We start from the raw sequence: 14,885 nt of genomic DNA, 5'->3' as shown, positions 1-14,885 counted from the left end.
CAGACGGCGTTGGTAGCTGTGTGGTAGTGCACAAGCTACTGTACCTCTCTGTGCCTCACATGTCCCCTGTAAAACGGGAATAATAATGTATAATGTGGCGGGTTGTAGTGAGGATTACAGCTTGTTAGCCATGGACACAAACTCAGCTATTGCCAAACCCTGAGAGAGCAAATGGTTTCCTGTTTTACGAATGAAACCAACTCCATTCTTTTCATGACAGCTGCTGTCTTGGGAAAGATTCAGAGATCAGGGCCAAGTTCATCAGGGAAGAGTGCCTGATCGATTAGTGATGTCTGTCATGGTGCAGGCATGCGGAGGGGAGGTGTATGCCCCTGGTGTTTCTCCCGTTAGATTCTGCTGCATAGTAAATAGTCCGTGGAAACCAAATTCCTGTTATTTTTGGTTATTTAAGTCCCTGTAAAGTCAAGGTAAGGTAAGGTAAAGAATATGTCTTTTTTTGAGAGAGGCTAGAAATCAAAGAAGGAACAAAGATTGTTGATTTCTCTTCAATTGGTAGTTCCTAGTGATCAAATGGCCATGCTGATGAGAGGGCTGTAACGTGTTTTGACAGCGGGTAATCGGAAGCCAAATGATTGGCCACAATCGTCCCCGTTGCTGACTCGTGTTCTTGCTGTGCAGGCTGGGATAAATGCTGCCAAGGGACAGTGGCCCGGTGTTTCACAGGGTGAGGAAAAGGCTAGATGAGGGATGAGCGAGGCCGAGGCTGGGAGCAGGGGATGAGTTGGGCAGCTGATCTCAGTGAGCCTCTACTGTCAACAGTTGTTTTATGGGGAAGGGTGTTGATATGAAAGGAAAAAATGGAAAAATACCGATAGTTAGTGAATGGATTGGTTTCGTCTGCATTTCCAGGTACCACTCATCAGGTAAGAGTGTCACGTTTCCTCTGGGAACCCCCTCCTCTCTCACCCCAGGGGTGGCTCCTGTCTCAGTTCTGAGCAATCAGAACATTGCATCCCTGGCCACCGAGATCTGTTGAGGGCTGGCTACCTGATCAAAATCAATCCGAGAGTTAGACCCAGGAATCCTTCTGGAAGTACTGGGCAAAGAGTTGTTTTCTTCCCATTAGCCTTGTTTAACTTAGAATTCCTGGGGGCCATCTTTGTTAGTACGAGGGGAGAACCTGCTTGAAAATGAAGCCAAAAGCCAGCAGAGTGGAGATGAGAGATGACAGGAAGCAGATTCTTGCTGTTATTTGAGCATCTGGTTCCGGCCATACCCGCAGTGAATAGCAGCTGGACCTTTGGGCACTCTTGCCTTAACCAATGTATGATGAATATTTCCATCCCTGAGAAAAGAGAACCCCGATGACTTCTAGCTACCGCCATATCCATGGTCAAAACAGCATTTCCTCAAAGCCAAGTGAACTTTCCGACATGTGCTGGGAGAAAGAAGGTGAACACTCAACACAGAGAAATAAGAGTGAGAAAATGCTGTTACGTTAGCCACGCGAGTAATCACTTCTGTAAACCTGCTGTCTATTACTACACAGGCCTGGGCCCGGGGGTCCCCCAGTTGACACCCATCTTAACAATGATCCCACTGTATGAGCTCTGTTTTCTAGCTGAAGAAATCAAGGGTCAGAGAATTAATGAATCCCACCCAACCTATAAGAGCTAGTCACATTTGAGTCCAGCCCTGAGTCGAAGACCCCTCTTTCAAAGACACTCTGTACAGTCTCCTGGTGCACAAGTTAAAGAGTAAGAGAGACCAGAGATGTGGTCTTACGCTGTTGGGCGCCCGCACGTGCCTTCTCTTTTGAGGGAAGTACCACTCAGGCTGTGGAGATTGAGAAAACAAGAGATTAAGAAAAGAAAAAATCTGTAGGCAGGAAGCACGAAATCCAGTGCCCTAATGCATGAAGCTCCTTAGGCAATTTATATTAAAACAACGATCAAATGCATATTTTCAGCTTCTGGACTATCCAGTGATAGTGGCTGTCTATAGTTCACCGCTTCAGCTGGAGCCCCCAGAGGGAACACCAAGGAAATCCATACATCTTGTCACTCAAGCCACTCCTGGAGAGACTGGGGGAGTGGTGAGGCAGGGGTGTTTCAAGCACTTTTTTCATATTGGTTGGAATAACAACCATCCATGTGCCAGAGCAGCTGAAACTCTCCCAAGGTGCAGGCTAGCTGAAAACACTCACTGTGCTTTAGAAAAAAAAAAAATCTCTCAGCGTTCAGCCAAGAGAGTGCTTTGACGATGAATGTGCCACTCATTAGAGAGCAATATGTCCCGGGTTTGAACGCAAGCCAACCGTTCTTCCTTGAGACCTTAATAAAGCACAAAGTCTTCAACTGCTGGGGGCAGGGGCGCATTTTTCCCTTCCACATCATAAATATTTAAAAATGTTTTTAAAACTAGAAAATATCAGATCCAATTAATCTTGTCTTCCATTTCTAGTTCTCACCTATCAGCAGTTTATATCCAGAAAAGACACTTGCTGCTGACTACCCTGTTTCCCCAAAAATAAGCCCTAGCTCTAATGCGTCTTTGGGAGCAAAAATTAATCTAAGACCCGGTCTTATTTTACTATAACACCAGGTCTTATAAAATATAATAAATATAATATTATATTATATACTACTGGGTCTTACATAATATAATATAATGTGATATGATATGATATATGATATGATATGATATGATATGATATGATATGATATGATATAATATAATATAATACCAGGTCTTATATTAATGTTTGCTCCAAAAGACGCATTAGAGCTGATGTTCTGGCGAGGTCTTATTTTCGGGGAAACACTGATGCATGTTCCCGTCTCATCTCCAGGGCCTCCACTTATACGCGAGTACTTCCCTCTGTCTGAACGTCCCTTTCCTCCCCACTTCCCTTAAGTTCTCTTTCCTTTGCATTTTCACCGGGTTTGCTGGTACTTCTTCACATTCCAGCCTGGTCTCCCTGGATGAGCACTCCTATTACACATTTTCTTACTTCCAGAATTTTTTCCTAGGTAGATGTATCACTTTGTGATGACAAAACTGCGATTACGTATTTTTTTTTTCAGCATCAATTGTATGTGTATATAAATGTGCATGCATGAGTGTGTTTGATTATGTAATTTCTTATGATCGCTTGTATGGCTATTGACTACTGTCCAACTCTTTCTTTAGAAGTCAAGTTCCATGAGAACACATCTTGTGTCCTTTTTCCTCGCTATGATACTCCCGGAGCTTATCAAAGAGCCCAACGTACAGTAAATCTCCAATAAATGTTTTATAACACCCTCATGAAATAGGTGGATATTACTAATCCAATATTATAGATGAGGAAACTGAGGCACACGGAGAAACATGAATCGTCTGCCAGGATTTGAATCCAGCCCTGTTTCACACGAGCTCTGCCCTTAACATAGAAGTTGACGGGCAGGGTTCAAAGAGCTAAACGAGCATTAATGGGCCTGGAGATCAATTTAAACCCATCTGAAAATTTAATGTTCTTTCTTTCTTGGATCTAATTATCCCCATAGTATCAATGTCCTTTTTTATTGTTATTTTTAGAATTGAAAGTCCAAACGCCTTAGATTGGTAACAAGACACTTTATAATCCAGTCCCATGTTTCTCAAACTGGCAATTCACTGGACTCACTAGGAGAAATAAAACAAACAAACAAACCACCCATGTCTGGGTTCTACCACCAAAAGATTCTGATTTAACTTGTTTTGGGTGGGAGCTTCTAGGCACCTTTGGGAGGTCTTTCCTGCTTAATCTCATCCATGCTCATCTTCCAGTTGCCCATAATTGCCTCCATCTATCCACATATCCACCTACTTTACTGTGTGTTGGCATCTGCTGTTTCATAACTGTGCATTTGGTAAGCTTCCTGGGAGATGAAAATTTGTTTTTAATTTCTTTGGAATACCACAACACCTACCACTCTGCTAGGCAGAAATTAATTTCCTGAATGGCAGTAAAACTTCAGGGTAATTGTTTGGAAAAGTGGCTGGGGAAGATTTCAGCTGGTGTCGACAACACCACATACGTCTGCTCTTACTTTCTGAATACATATTTTGAAAGTGGTCCCTGGTTGGTGCTTCAGTAGGCTCAGGTGGGTACTGACATGATGCAGTGGCCAGAGAGAGCCTTTACGGGTGAGCCAGATTTCTGTATTTCCTAGCTGTGTGACCTGGGGCAGATGATTTAACTTTGCTGAGCCTGATTTTGTTTGTTTGTTTCTTAAAATCTAAAATAGGGCTAGTAAAAACCTTCCCTCTCTCTTTCTTTGTTTTTTGTTTAGAATTAAATAAATTAATGCATTGTCAGATGGTATGGTACTTAAGAACGCAGGTTCTGGAGTCAGACTATGTGGGTTGGAATCCTATCCCTACCACTTACTAGCTGTGAGCTCTCAGATAAGTGCCATAACCTCTCTGTGGGAGACGCACGCAGGGATGGCCCCAATATAGTCAGGTCTCTCTCTCTCTCTCTCTCTCTCTCTCTCTCTCTCTCTCTCTCTCTCCATGCTGTTAGTTAGACAGTCTCTTCTTCAGGGTCTCTAGGATTGGCTAATGGGACAGTAGCAAATGTGATGCAAGCAGAGACTTGAGAAGTGCACGTCTCCTCTCGCTGCTTGGGAACACTGATGCCATGTGAAGAAGCTCAGTCTAACTGGCTGAAGGATGAGGGAGACAGGATGCCTTATCCCCTGGCCCACAGCCCTCCAACCCCCAGATACGGGAGTGAGGCCATCTTAGATCATCCAGCCGCCAGCTCATCCATAAACCGACCAAAGGAGCGTGAGCGAGCCCAGCCAAGGTCAGCTGAGCTGACCCAGATCAGAAAACCCACAACTGACTCCCAGAATCATGCGCTAAATAAATGTGTGATTTTTAAAAGCCATTATGGATGGGGGATGTTTGTTAGCAATAAAAAGTAACTGATACACTCTCCATGCCGCATTTTTCCTTATCTCAGTAAACAATAACAGTACTTACTAGGTCAAGTTTGTGTGAGAGTTAAATGAGTTCATATGTACACAACCCTTACAATACGTCTGGACACATGGTACATACTGTGTTTCCCTGAAAATCAGACTGGGTCTTATATTAATTTTTGCTCCAAAAGATGCATTAAGGCTTATGTTCAGGGGATGTCATCCTGAAAAATCATGCTAGGGCTTATTTTCTGGTTAGGTCTTATTTTCGGGGAAACCCGGTAAGTGTTATCGTGAGATGAAAGTGAATACTCTTTGGGGTGCCTAATAGGAGCTCAGTGAGTATTCATCCCCCCTTTTCTCTTCAAATGTGTTCATTGATAAATTGAACAGAAGTTCAAGTTAAATATCCAGCTCCTTTTCGGCAACTCTTTTTAGTTTACTAAGAGAAACACATGGGATTTTTCACCGATGATGTTTTAACGAACTCCATCTGAAAGCGTCCCTTCCCTTCTGACAAGACCCTTGAATCAAGCTCTTGAAGAGATTCTGGTGTGATAAATGCCCACCCTGGGGTTTCTGCTCTCCAGCTCGAGGCAGCTGAGTGATCTGTGTGCAATCACCCTGGGCATCTGGACCTCAGGCCTCAGAGAGCAGCGGGAATGTGACAATCGTCACCAAGCACCTAAAGCTAAGCTGTGCTGGGGAAGCACTCACATCAAGTGAGAAGGATTTTTTTTTTTTTTTTTTTAAACAAAAGAGAAGGCAAGATACCTATCTTAAAATTAAAGGGAGCTGACAGGCAGGAAGCACATTCTCTTTGTCTGGACACGTCTTGGTATAGGCAGAGGGAGAGAGTAGCTGCTGGAAAGTCTGGACTGATGCAGAATGACTCCTTTTTAGCTCTCTCTCTCTCTCTCTCTCACACACACACACACACACACGGGGAGATTTATAACACCTTCTGTTTATTTGGTGGCTATAAAATCCCTCTGTTTCTGAGATTTAGAGTCATTGTTTTCAATTTGCCAAGAGGTTGTTTTCTTCAGTGAGGTATGATGAAGTCTCCCAAGGAACAAAGAGGATTCATAAACCAGGGTGGTGTCAAGAAGAGGATGCAGTCCAAAGTCAACAAAGACCGCCTCTGGTCAGATTCAGCTGGACAACTGAGAGGCAGAGAGCCCAGAGGTTAAGAGTGTTGTCTTTACAGACAACAGTTTAGGGGTTACCGGAGGGAAAGGGAGAAGGGGGTGGTAGAAGAGGGTAAAGGGGGTCACATACACGGTGATGGAAGGAGAACTGACTCTGGGTGGTGAACACACAACGCAATATAGAGATGATCTATTCGAGAATTGCACACTTGAAACCTATGTAACTTTACTAACCAATGTCACCCCAATAAATCTAATAAAAATAAACAAAGACTGTTGTCTTTGAAGTCTTCCAAACCTACACTTGAGGGCTGGCCCCACCCCTCCCTAGATGTATGACCTTGGGCTAGTTGTTGAATGACTAAGCCTTAGTTTCCCCATCTGTCGAGTGGGAAGGCAGGAGTTCCAACCACGTGGAATGTTGTGCAGCTTTAATGAGATACATGAAGAGTGTTCAGCACAGCACTTGGCAAACAGTTAGCACTCAAGTAATGACAGCTAACATGGCTACTGTAGTAAATAATTACTGCATATCTACTGTGTGCCTGGGAACATTCTTGCTGCTTTCTCACACAGGAATGCAAGGAAGGCAATCCTATTTTACATCTGCCGTGACGCATGATTTCTGCTGATCCAAGGAACAATCTCTGAAAGAACACACGTCTGTACTCCATAGCCTATCTGTAGGAAGACGGCTTCAGCTCAGGTGCAACTGTGGGCCCGTGTTCGGGAAACTTTGCTGAATGGCCATTCTGTTCCAGTTCCTGAGCTGGAGCCTCGGGGCTCCTGAGATACATAAGATGCTTTCCACTGTTAGAAACTCACAGTCCAGAGACAGGAGTGCACTGTGGTCGCTTGAAGCACATTCGTGCATCTATGGTACGTCTGTAACTACGCGTGTGACTTTGCAGGGCTGCACCTGTATGCACACGCACCTATTAATGTAGGGTACACACCTGCCTGTCTGTGTGTGAATGTGTGCGTGCTTGCTGTGCAAATCCACGTGCGTTTGCTTTGGTCCACACAAGGGTCTGTATCTACGTGCAATTGGCATGTGCATTTTCAAGTTTTATCTGTCTTTCAAAATGTTCTGTGGTCTTTGTCCAAAGATGAGCTGCTTTCCTCTTTTTTAGCCATAGTCACAGTTGGTCTCAACCAGGACTTTGCCCAGGAATGATACCAACCCATTGCGTGAAGTAACCAGATGGCCAGTGGGCTGCCCACTGGATAAGCCTCCCAGATACCGCTTTCACCCCCCTTGACCAGACCTTCCTTCGCCTCCTGGTGTTGTCTAGAAGCATGAACCATTTTGTCCCCCTGTCTTTGCTGCGCCCCAGATAGGCTCAAGCGACTTTGCCTTTGGGTTTTTTTTTGCTAATCCCCAGTTAGGAAGTGGTGAGTACCCTGCCATTGAATCCAGGAAAGTTATGTCCTTTGAGCACCCCACCCCAGTGAGAGGTGGACTTTAAAGCATTGAGGCCCTTTAGCTGAGGCCCCTAAGCTCCCTCGTGGCTCTTCATAATTGCAAAGCCATTAACAAGAGTTGCCATTTCACATTCGAGAATCAAAAGCTAATGGGGGGAGAGAAAGCAATGGGAGCAGCGCATTGTTGGGAAGAAGCACCAGATAGACGTTTTGTGCTCAAGTCTCGGCTGTGCTTCCCATTGCTGTGTGACCTTTCACCAGCCACATCCCTCTCTGAGCTTTAGAGGAGCTGGGCTAAGCCAGCTAAATTTTAGAAATACCTGCCAGTATTGGTTAAAAAGAAAACGGCCTGGCTCCCACTCTAGAAGCACTGAAACAGAACCTCCAGGGATGAGGGCCAAGAACCTGCATTTTTAATATGCTTCCCATGTAATTCTTTAGCCCTCTGGAGTTTAGAAACAAATGGACAAGTCAGCCTCTGAAGTCCCTTTCAGATACTCCGACTATTATTCAGGGAGAGAAAATATTGGCAGAGAACAGACGGAATTTTTTTTTTTCCCAAGGAAAAGAAATGAAAACCTTATATCTTGCAAGAAAGAAAAAAGTGAACTGTTTGAGGAAGAACCACATCAGCCTAGGAGGAGAGATAGGGCTGGGTGTCTGACCCAGAACGTTAAAGCCAGACTCCAGGACCAAGGACAGTCTGCCAGCCTCTCCACATTGACGCATCTGCCTGGCCTATAATGCAGGGGAGGAGCCTGTCCGTAGTGTTTTGCAACTATAACAAAGCTGCAGTTTCATCCAAAGCTGTATTGTCCCGATCCATACAACACACTCAACTGTCATTTTCCAATTGTTGGTTTGCAAACTGGTTCACAGAGGTGAGCCTGTCCATCCACATCATTAAATGACAGTAATAACAATGACAGTGACTTAAGATTTACTGAGCATTTCTCTTACACCAGATGCTATGCGTAGCCTTTTCCAGGAATTAAACCACTGAATCCTTGCACCAATGCTATTATTCTCATCCACATTTCAAAGATACGAAAACCGAGGCCCAGAGAGGTTAAGTAACTTGCCCAGCATAGGACCCCTGCCAGCCTGCAACAGCCTATGTGCAAATCAGAAAAAGGCACTCCTTTGGAGTTAGAACAAAATGTCCTTTTGGACAGATACAGCTCCACTGCTGTATAGCTTGGCAAATGATTAACATCTTTACATAAGGAAGAAGGCCCTTGATCCAGATGGATCCAACCCCAAGCTGGCTTATATAGCTTGGAAAACACAGGGCAAGCTGGATTAGCCCCCCCACCCCCACTCACCTACCCGAATGTGTGCCCGTGTGCAGACAGTCTGAACACCCACACAGACTTGTCCTAATACTGCTACTAAGTGGTGAGGCTGGGGTTTGAGCGTAAGCTTTCTGACTCCAGAAACTATGCTTTTGACCATAATAAATTTCAATTCTTGGCAATATGTAAAAATAATATACACTTTTCTTTCTTTTCCTTCGAGGGAGACATATGGGAGCCCTTCAGAGCACCTCAGGTGGGTGTGCATGGAAGAGAGAGGACATCAGATAAAGGACTCTCTACTCAGTCACCCGGTAGCCAACCACTTAGCAGTATGCTGCTGGCTACCGGAGAGTTTTGGCCATTGTAGTTTTAAATTCTGTTTTTCTCAACCATTTTTAAGGCACACCCACAATGGACTGTTGGTTTAAAATAGGATATAAAAGAGATTGTGAGTCTGAACTCTACATCACCGAGAAGTATGATAATTCTACAAATGAGGCTCAAGCTCATTTTTCCCCGTTTCCATAGACTGCGCCCATCTGATCAGAATTCTGATTTAGCACATCTGGTATTCCAAAACGCATGCTGAGTAGAGAAACTTTTATTAAGAACTCTTGAAACTCAACCGCAAAGAAACAAACAATCCAATTAGAAAATGGGCGAAAGACACGACGAGGCCTTTCAGCAAAGAGGATATACAGATGGCAAATAAGCACATCAAAAGATGCTTACCATCATTAGTTAGTAGGGGAATGCAAATTAAAACCAGAATGAGGTCTTTCTACACACCAAGAAGAATGGCTAAAATAAAAATAGTGGTAACACCAAATGCTGGTGAGGACGTGGAGGCACTGGATCACTCAGACATTGCTGGTGGGAATGTTTTCACTCTAGAAAACAGTTTGGCAGTCTCTTATAAACTAAACATGTGCTTTCCACACAACCCTGCTACTGTCTCATGGGCGATAATTTTATTATTAAAATGTATTGGAGTGACAATGGTTAGTAAAATTACATGGGCTTCAAGTGTATAATTCTGTAATACATCATCTATATATCACATTGTGTGTTCACCACCCAGAGTCAGTTCTCCTTCCATCACCATGTATTTGACCCCATTTACCTTCATCTACCACCTCCCTCCCCCCTTACCCTCTGGTAACCACTAAACTGTTGTCTGTGTCTATGAGTTTTTGTTTCTTCACTTGTTTGTCTTGTTCCTTTGTTGCTTTCAGCTTTATAGCCCACATATCAGTGAAATCATATGGTTCTCGACTTTTTCTGTCTGACTTCTTTCACTTAGCATAATAATCTGAAGATCCATCCATTTTGTTGCAAATGGCAGTATTTTATCTTTTCTTATGGCAGCACAGTATTCCATTGTGTATACATATCACTTCTTCTTTATTCAATTATCTATCGAAGGACACTTGGGTTGTTTCCATGTCTTGGCCACCATAAATAAAGCTGCAATGAACATCGGAGCACATATATCTTTATGGATAAATGTTTTCAGATTCTTTGGGTATATACCCAGGAGAGGGATTGCTGGGTCATATGGTGATTCTATTCTTAAGAATAGAATTACTGGGGCCGGCCGGGTGGCTCAGGTGGTTGGAGCGCCAAGGTTGCAGGTTCGATTCCCACATGGGCCAGTAAGCTGCGCCCTCTACAGCTAAGATTGTGAACAACAGCTCTCCCTGGAGCTGGGCTGCTGTGAGCAGCCGGAGGTTGGCATGAGCTGCCGTGAGCGGCCGGCGGCCAGTGGCCGGCAGCCATATGTGCGGGTGATTATTTTAGAGAAATGAAAATTTATGTCTATACAAAACCCTGCACATGAATGCTCGTAGAAGCTTTATTTATATTAGTCTCAAACTGAAAACAACTTAAATGTCGCTCAATGAATGAATGATTAAATAAACTGTGGTACATTCATATTATGGAATACTATTCATCAATACAAAGGATTGACCTTTTGATACCTGCAACCAAATTGAATGGCTCTCAAGAGAATTGTGCTGCGCCTTGTGACGGAACAGTATTTTGATTATGGTGGCGGTTAAACAAAACTACACGTGTGATAAGATTGCATAAAACACACAGACACACACCCACGCACAAATGAGTCCATACAAAACTGGTGAAATCTGAATACGTTCCGTGGATAGTACCAATGTCAATGTCTTGGTTGCACTGTGGACTAGAGTTTTACAAGATTATACAGAGCAAGTATTGGGAGAAACGGGATGAAAAGTACATGGGACATCACTTTCTATTTCCTGTGGTTCCATAATTAATTCAAGATATAGAGTTAATTCATTAGGAAATATTCACACACTATTAGATGACAGGAACGCTACAATACAATATGTAAACTGTGAAAATAATAATAATAATAAATAATACACCGAGAAGAAAAACCAAGAAAAAATACTTTAATCACAATTATATCTGATTCCGTTTTTTTATATACTAAGAACAAATATAATCCACTGACAAACGAGGGAGGGCAGTCTAAATTCTCTACCCAGGTCTCATTGCTTAGAAATAAGACCTATGCGAGAGAAATCCTCACACATATGCACAAGGGAGCATGTGAGAAGATGCTAAGAGCTATACGATTTATAACAGTGAAAAACGGGACAACAGAAGAGTCCATCAAATCTTATGAGGCTCCACTTTATAGAATACTAGGCAGCTGTTAATAAGAACGAAGGAAATATTTACTTACAAGTGTGGAGAGGTGCCAAAGAGCTCCTTGGTTGAGAGAGAAGCACGATATTTTAAAGTAATTTGCAAAATAATAAATTCTGTATGACATATCTCTCTCTATAATAATAGCAATATATATAATAGAAATATATATATATATATACACACACACACATATATATGTTTTTATATGAGAAAAGGAGGAAAGACACACAAATATATATATGATTGTATAAATGAAGAGAAAAATTATCTGGAAAGATGTACTCCAAACTGATAGCAGATGTTCAAAGATTAGGTCAAACATTTGCCAAACACCAGGCCATGCACTTTACAAACACTGCCTCCTTGAACCCTGACAACAGCCGCAGGAAACAAGCCCTGCTACTGTAGAACGCCATTTTCCAATATGGCGCAGGGATGCCAGAAGGAACTTGCCCAAGGCCACTCATTGGAGCTTGGACTTTATCATGGTCTGCCTGATTCCCAAGCCAGTGTGTGTATCCTCCACCATGCTGACCTCCAACCATCCTGTGGTGTCCACTGGGAATAGTCCAGGGTCTGAGAGAAAATGACTCATTGCTGGAGAGCACAGCCACCACTAAAGCAGAGATGAGGTGAGTAGGCGCTGGGTGGGGAGACAGAATGGCCAGACAGAGAGGCTGCACGGGAGGCCAGGCCCCACACTCTGAGGCCGCACTTCTGCTACACACTCCGGCCAAAGCTGTACTGCATCAGACCACTCTCTGCTCAATGGAAGCAGATGACAGCACACAGCTGCCACCGTCAGACATTTCTGCCTCCGGTGGGACGCTGATGTGAAAGGCCATCTGGGTGAAGTCTTGGAAGGGCTGGCAGGAGTGGGGGAGACCCCATGCATCTCCTCTGCGAAGCCTGGCTCTCTGATGGGAGGGAAGTACCTCTCGTGAGGGCTGGGGTGGCGGTGGGGGGGAGGGCAGAAAAAATGAGGGGTCTCTGTTAAATGCTGCAGTGGAAGAGGCGGTCCCCACCCTCGACCTGGGAATGGCATGAGAACAGGTGGGTGGGAAAGGGAAGGAAACTAACACTGTGTGCCTTTCACACTGTGAACTTGACTATTTACAGCACTTATCCCCTGCTATGGCTGGAGCCAGACATCAAAGAGATTAGAGGACTTTGCCTTTTACATTTAAAAAAAAAATTTTCACTCTTCTTTTTTTTAATTCCCCAATTTCCCCTTCACCTGGGCCCTCGGCCACCACCTTTCTACTCTCTCCTTCTATGAGAGAGTAGATTCCACATGTAAGCAGTGTCATGTAGTACGTGTCTTTCTGTGACTGGCTTATTTTACTCAGCAAAATACCCTCCAAGGGCATCCCTGCTGTCATAAATGGCAGGTTTTTTTAGGCTGAACAATATTCTTTCTCTCTCTCTCTCCTTTCCTCCCTTCCTCTCCTTTTTAATTTCAGCTCCGATATCATCTCACATAGACACCTTCCCTTATCTCCCAATACCAGCTCATCTTTTTATGTTATAGGCTCTCTTCTTTCTGGGAATTTTTCCTTTGTAGTACCTCCCCCACCCCAAACAGTAATTAAACAGTGAGTAGTGCAGTTCGCTGTTTGATCTCTTTCTCCCTTTCCGGAATGTGAGCTTCATGAAGGCAGAGGCTAAATTTGCACTGCCCGTTACTGGATCTCCAGTCCAGTACCCAGCACAGTACCCTGTACATAGCAGGTGCCCCACAAACACAGACACATGGATCCTGCCTCAGAAATACAATAAAGTTTTCATGGTACTAAACTGATAATGAGTACAATGAAATATTTGGTGATTCGGGATCTTGCTTCCCTTGTTTGTGTAACGGCTCTTTACCTCACCATCCCCTACAATATGCCAGGCTTTGCCAAGCACTGTGGTGACGTCACACACAGCACCCTGGTCTTCAAAGACAAAGCTGACTGTCTGGGATGGAGGCGCCCCCTGGAGCTCTGAAAGCTGAGACCTTGTATGAAGGCTGCACTGGTTGGGTCTCCTGGTCCCTGCAGCTGACACCAGGCTCAGGGGCCACTTGGAGCCTAACGTCCCCCAGAGGCGCCCAGGGAAGCCCCACTCTCCTGATGCCTGATTATCAAGGCCATGGTATCTTGTTGGGACCATGGCAAAAGGCTCAAGTTGAAGTCAGAAAAGAAATGGCTCCTTGTCTAGTCTCCTCTTCCCAGGTGTCACCTTGGGGAAGTCACGCAGACCTTCTAAGCTGTATTTTCTTCATTAGCAGGAAGAGGTTGAGTCTCTACATGGCAGGGTTTTTGTGAAGGGGACTTCCTTCCTTCCTTCCTTCCTTCCTTCCCTTTTCTCTTCTTTGTCATTTTCTCTCTCTCTCTGAGCTGGTTACTAATATTGTCTCTCTCATCGTCATCAGCGTCATCATCTCACCATCCTGTGCATGTTTCCTTCAGGAACATTTTTCAGGGAGTCACATGACAATTCAATACTCTTTACAAAAGGCACATCCAAAACGTGGGGCATGACCTGAATGAACCGGCTGCTGCATTTTGCATTTGCTCCACTTTCACTCCTGAGTGTGTATAAGGAGAGAGTGAATGGCAGCTAGGAACAAAAAGAAGGGGTGTCATATGCCTTTTCTAGACTCATGTACAGAGCTGCCTACTTGGCAGCTCCCCTGGGAGGTCTGACAGGCGTCTCAAGTATAAGGACTGTAACCCGGCCCCTCCATCTCCTTCCCATCATGGATGGCAACCCCATCTTTCCAGTTATCTGGGCTTGTCCTTGATTTCACGTTCTGTCACACCCCGCATCGGAAAGTGTTGGCTCCACTTTCAAGACATATCCAGAATTTAACCAGTTCTCGCTCTTTCCTCTGCTCCCACCTTGTTCTCACCCGCCGTCATCGCTCACCTCGATTCCCGTGAAGCCTCCAATGCTCTCCCTGCTTCCTTCTTTGCCTTTCCCTCCATGGTCTATTCTCAGTGCAACAACCTGAGTGAACCATTTAAAACATGTCACATTACATCTTTCTTAACATCTTAACTGAAAACCTTGCAATGTGGCCCAATTTGCTCAGTGTAAAAACTTAATTTCTTCCAACATTTGGTGTCTTCTTGTCTCTCTGACCCATTTTCCACTCTCTGCAGTCATAATAATAATAATAATACCTAAAGTTTATCATATGTTTACTCTGTGCCAGGTGCTAAGGTTTTATATGTATTATTCATTTAGTCCCGTAATAATCCTACTAGGTAGGTACTGTCATTATCTCAATTTTACAGATAAGTAAACTGAGTCACAGAGCGATGGCATGACTTGCTTACAATCTACTTCTTGGAAGTGATGGGCCAGGATTCACACCAGCACACTCTTGGTGACCCACTATTTTTAGCGTTCAC

This window comes from Rhinolophus sinicus, chromosome 10, assembly GCF_057876585.1.
Source record: "Rhinolophus sinicus isolate RSI-liver-muscle chromosome 10, RSI-T2T, whole genome shotgun sequence".
In the NCBI taxonomy this organism is placed as follows: Eukaryota; Metazoa; Chordata; class Mammalia; order Chiroptera; family Rhinolophidae; genus Rhinolophus; species Rhinolophus sinicus.
The sequence above is the reverse complement of the archived record's forward strand: the minus strand, read 5'-3'. Positions refer to the sequence as shown.